At 42.7% G+C, this 5,770-nt stretch overlaps 1 long non-coding RNA gene across 1 annotated transcript; it reads right to left on the bottom strand.

Moving 5' to 3' along the window:
- Positions 1-969: 969 nt before the first annotated feature.
- On the bottom strand, positions 970-4,308 carry LOC124654333. The gene is made up of 4 exons (XR_006988302.1): positions 3,278-4,308; positions 2,416-2,586; positions 1,415-1,965; positions 970-1,335 (listed from the first exon to the last, which is right to left on the bottom strand). It is a non-coding gene; the product is annotated as an uncharacterized LOC124654333 (long non-coding RNA).
- Between the last annotated feature and the right edge of the window lie 1,462 nt (positions 4,309-5,770).

Raw genomic sequence — 5,770 nt, 5'->3', positions numbered from 1 at the left:
ACGATGATTTTGATATATTATACGTTTTTTTTCGACGTCGTATGCAAAAGTTAATGCGGTTTTACCATTTTTCAAACATTTTTTGCAATAAATGTGAAAATTCAAATTTGTTAATTTTCCCTAATAGTAGGTTGCATAACATACATGAATCTCAAAAGATTTTATTTTTTGAGTAATCTATCATTTTTCTTTTCTATTTTACAGTGTTAAAAAAGGCGATCCACTGGGTGGGGGTGGAGGTGCGTGGGGAGCAGAAAAACCTTTGCACCGGTTCGTGTTACGAACCGGTGCAAAGGTAGACCTTTTGCACCGGTTCGTAACACGAACTGGTGCAAAAGAGTTCGTGGCTGACGCCAACCCTTTTGCACCGATTCGTGTTACGAACCGGTGCAAAAGGTTCCGCACGAACCGGTGCTAATGCCCCCTGGACGTGCAGACCGTACGAACCGGTGCTAATGACCCCTTTAGCACCGGTTCGTGCGAAATCCGGTGCAAAAGCACTTTTGAGGACAGGATAAAAGCTCTTGTTTCTACTAGTGTAAGGAGATAATAAGGCCGTCTGAGCCTATCAACTCACGGATAATACATAGATGCACAATGCCATAATGAAGGAACTCCGTTATAAAAAAAAGGAAATAGTGAGTATTATGACTGAAATGAAACGAATGACGTTTTTGGAAAAAGAACAAAACATAACACTTAGTGATAGATGTATGACAACAGAGTGGTGACACCACACATGCAATCATCACCAACTATAATATTGTACTAGGAAATTTGCGGTGCGGCGACACGCCGCACCCGTGAGATGAATTGATGGTTTTAAAGGTCGATGGTTGTAACTTGTAAGGGAGCTACATCTGTAAGATGATAAAATTTTGAATAAGAAGTAAATAAAAAGGTGGATTTATGTCAGGCACAACAATCAATTGCAACATTTCCCCAAGTGAAGCAACAAGAGGGACCGTAGATCAACAATAAAGATACTACCTTTCGCTAGGAAATGAAGCACAAGTTACGGAGCACACATCAGTCATTGATATTACAAAAAAAAAAAACTATGGTACAACCGTAAAGAGTACATACCGCCTGAGCATTTCAAACCAAGTTTGTTCGAACCCACCGATAGTAAGAACAGCTACATGCCTACAGATCGGCCATGGGCACCACAAAGTAGTCAAGCACACGACCAGCAAGATAAGTTACACCCAAGCCTACAGATCAGCACTAAGAATCATAAAGAAAACTTCATTGTAAGGTACGCAACATCCATTCTGCCAGAAGCCCATGGCGAAAAGATAGCACTAACCACCTGATGTTGTTGCTGAGATGAATCTTGAAAACAAATAATTTGAATCTGTATAACTACACAGCATATGTACATGAAAAAACATAAGGACGCAAACGGACATACCTTTATGCGTAGGGCGTAGCAAGAATTTCTACAAATAGTCAACCACTTCTTGATATATAATGTTTCTTGTTCAGAGAATGGATCATGTACTACATCGACTATAGCAGAAATATGATCATAATTACGAAATTGCCTAGACTATATTTCCAATGTATACCATTATGAAATGTTCTCCTACATGGAGGGCACCTGGGGCGTCTCGTCCCGCTAATAATCTATCTCGTCCATCCCTTTTATCTTCTCAGTTTGTTGTGACTTACTCATAGTCAGTCTGAATCTCTTCAAAAAATCATTAATTGGACTGGAAGGATCAGAGGTAATGAAGAGGCGTGGATTGATAGAACAACAAATGGTTGTGGCACCAAGTATTAACTCTACTGAGCAAAGTGTTGCATAGATGATCCCTTGCGCTCTGAAAAGCTGAAGGTCAAGACCTGTCATCCAATTAGTAACTGTTCACTAAATAGAACACATTGCACAATTTGCGGAAATATTCTTTTCTCAGATCTTCTTCGAGCAGTAACATAACCGAAGAACATGAACTAAACCTCCTGCAATATATACATATTCGCATATTAGAACAGCAAAAACACCACTGATTTATCCTCCAAAACTGACCGATAATAATAGAACATGCCTTCATACAGCAAGTGTAGCAGTTCTAAAATTTGGAACATCATACAATAAGAATAAGAGAACACACAGTCCCGACAACAAAGGTAGTTTTTGCTCAAATGGCTAGACCGCTAGACCCTTGAAGCTACAGGTTTCATCTTGCTACTTTAGATAGTATAAGAATAACGCCAAACTTTGATGAAATTCAGTCCCCAAATACCAAATAGTTCAGGATTCCAATGCAAACAGAAGATAAGAAATTGGCCACCTTTGAAATTTCTTTGACCGAAAAGGAATATTTTATCACTTGCTGATTGGTGAACCTAGTGTCTATCTAGACTCTAGAGATCGACCGAGACAACTGAGATATATTGGCCTGTACCTACCAGCACTGAGTCGCTCTGTCCTGAAAAACTGGATGTGCCATGTTGCTGTTGAGCATGCAAGGGTAGAGTTTCCGTCCGCAACAGTACTAAGTTGTACATCTTGCAAATTTAGATAGCAAGAGTAACAACAGACTTGAAGGAAAACTCCGAGGCCGTACACTCCAGATGAACCTAGAAATTATAAATAAACTATGGTTAAGTCCTGTTTATGCATAATTCTCTAAGAATTATCTACAGAGTTAAAAAAATAGCAAGACATCATCCTCTTGAACTGAGATTCAGCAATAGCAGACCATTTACAGAGGTTGCAACTTGACAAAGACCAAAATTATTGAGCTTCAACAATAGAAGATCACCAACGGGCATTGCAACATTACAAAGATCAAAATTGTCATGCTTATATGTGTAACTATTAAGACTTGCTACGAATTCAGAAATTTGGGTGTAAAAAGGATATTGCATAGGGATTTTGGCGATCTAACCCCCTAACCAAAGAGACCTTCATAGGGATGATCAATGGCGCAATTGTTGCAGGGATATGTACTGCTCAGTGTTATAAATCAAAAGGGCCTCTATAGGGATGACTAATTCATTTTACTGCAAGAATCTATTCTGCTACGAATTTTACTAAACTCATATCTAAATCAAAAGAGCCTCTATAGGTATGATTAATTAATTTCATTGCAGAGGTTTGTACTGCAACTAAAATCCATCCTAATTAGAAATCTGAATAAGAACAGGTAGGTTCCGCAGGAACCAATACAGTTGCTCTACAGATTCTTCTTATGATTCCGACACACGGAAACCCCAAGGCCATTTGTTATGCAGACAAAAGAAAACGTTAAGGTATGCATCTGCTTACCATCAGACATCCACAATGCAGACACTGCTGCAGGCTGCAGCACCTACATACATTCGCTCCTTACTCGCACGTTTCCACACTGCGAAACTGGAATAAGAGACTGACAACAAACACACAAATCATGTAAAAGGTTTTGCATCACAGTCTATCATGAAATTAACAAAACGAATGCGATGTAGACCACCAGCCAGGCCCAACTCGCTGCCGCCTTAGTCATGGCCGCGTTGTACAAAAAGAGAGGGATCACCAGTAGATGCATCCGGGAGGGAGCACCGCCCGCGTCAGCCCCTCCCATAAGCATGCCGTCTCAAGATAGAGAGAGAGGAGGGCGCCCAGATCTTCCTCCATGTCGCCCGCCGCCTCAGGAGAAGAGGAGGGTGCCGATCTCCTCCACCGTGCTGCTAGCCTCGCCATGGCTGCATCGGGGGATAGCATAACAGACATGGGTAGCTCCTCCCATAATCGCCACTTCTGGGAAGAGGGGAGGGTGCGTAGATCCTCATCCGCACCCTCAGCCACTTCTGGAGGAGAGGAGGGCGCCAGGCTCCTCCATCAACTCCGCCAGGGGGCTGAAGAGCACGCGGGCAGGGAGTGCGAATAAGGGTGCCAGCCTGGGACGAAGGGCGGGTGCGGGAGCGGTGTTGAGCGCCCGCCGGTGCCAACGTCCGCGCATCCGAGAAAGGGGGATACTGGAACACCGCCCGAGCTCCTCCTCTTTAGTTGGTTGGAGATACTCCGTAAGCCCCGTCCTCTGAGACTGTTCAGCGGCACGACATCGCGCCGTTCCCCTCCGAAGACTCGCCACCGCCGCGACGCGGTTCCGCGGGCTCGGGCGCGCAGCCATGGGAAAATTGGGAAGGATGGGGCGAGGCCGGCAGCTCGGGGCAAGGGAGAGGCCGGCGGCCATGGGGAGGTCGCGCAGCGGAGAGCTCTGCTCGGTGCAGCGATTAGCATGGAGGAGGTGAGATGCGGGAGGAGGTCTGAGAAGATAACAGGAGTGGAGAGGTAGAGGATTGGAGAAGATTCGGGAGTGCCAAAGGAAACACTCAGGAAAACAGGGAACTGTAAAGATAAAAAAAAAATCGGAGCAAACGTGTCCATCGCTGATTGGATGGAAACCTACCATCAACAGTAACTAAGCTGAAATTTGAGCAAAAGGGGTCAGCTTTGATATATAGTAATATTGTATCCTTTTGAAAATGCAAGGGGAAACGCCAACCAACTTTGGTATCTCGTCTGACTCTACTGATTGTACAAACTAGCGACTCGTATTATATTCTTCATTATTGCAAAAACAAATCGCCGTGGCATTGTGTTGATAGGCTAGTTTCTCTACCAAGGAGGCAGGAGGGCCGCCCGGCCACTCATAGAGATAGGAGGATGAGTTTGCTGTGGCAAATCAAGAGTTGGACACGTATGTGTGTCACTTTTGCTATGGTGTCATTTTGATTCTATATCCACTGTCACGGAGGACTATATAAGTAAGCATCCGAAAAACTAAAAGAAGTTCGTGAAATTTCATCTTTGGAAACAATAATGCCTAATAATCTTTGTACACATCGTTTTAGATTGACGAGGATTTTGAACCGACACTTTGATCAACTTTTACGACAATATGTTGCTACAAATGAGGCTAAATATGCATCATAATGTACGTTCCAAGATTGATCTAGTAACATGTATATTGCGTTCTAGATGTTATTGTATTGGAGATCAAACAAAATTGTGTTTTGAGTATCAGAAATTCTAAATCTACACACTAACAATGGGGAAGTAGATATAACAAAGAAATGTACAGAAGAAAATGGAAAAAAGAAAGGTAATTTATGATAAACAGTTAATGAATCAATATAATTACCTATTACTTCAAAAAAGAATTTAAGCCTTTTTAGAAAGCTAAAAGGCTTATATTCCATACCATTGTGATTTTGGTTCTATCTTCGATCAAATCCACAAATACACTGCAAACCTACGTTTTCTGTATAGCTAAACCCGATTAAAAAGACTTGAGGGAATGCTCCTCCTTATCTTGTCGTATTGTTGCTGTTCCTCTAGCTTTACTGCTTTTTAAATTATTAATTTAAACCTCTATATTGTTGCTGTTCCTCTAGTTTTACTGCTTTTTAAATTATTAATTTAAACCTCTATATCTTGTTTTTAGGAGTGCACGAATCTAGTTCACTAGTGGAGACAGCCACTTCAGTCTCGGCCGATAAGGGCCTTTAGTCCCGGTTGGCCAACCGGGACTAGCCAGGCGGGACTAAAGACGAACCCTTTTAGTTCCGGCTGTAACCGGGACAAACGGCCCTCTATGTGGGCGCCGGGGAGCGCTGGGGGCGAATGACCTTTAGTCCCGGTTTGTAACACCAACCGGGACTAAAGGCTATTTTGTAATTTTTTTATAATTATTTTTCGCTCCCTCTTCTTAACTTCCGAGTTCCTTCCCGTCCGCTTCCAAGTGCTTCGCGCGCATGTATGTGATACTAGTATCCT

This window comes from Lolium rigidum, chromosome 5 (assembly GCF_022539505.1).
Source record: "Lolium rigidum isolate FL_2022 chromosome 5, APGP_CSIRO_Lrig_0.1, whole genome shotgun sequence".
Classification (NCBI taxonomy): domain Eukaryota; kingdom Viridiplantae; phylum Streptophyta; class Magnoliopsida; order Poales; family Poaceae; genus Lolium; species Lolium rigidum.
The sequence above is the reverse complement of the archived record's forward strand: the minus strand, read 5'-3'. Positions and strand labels throughout refer to the sequence as shown.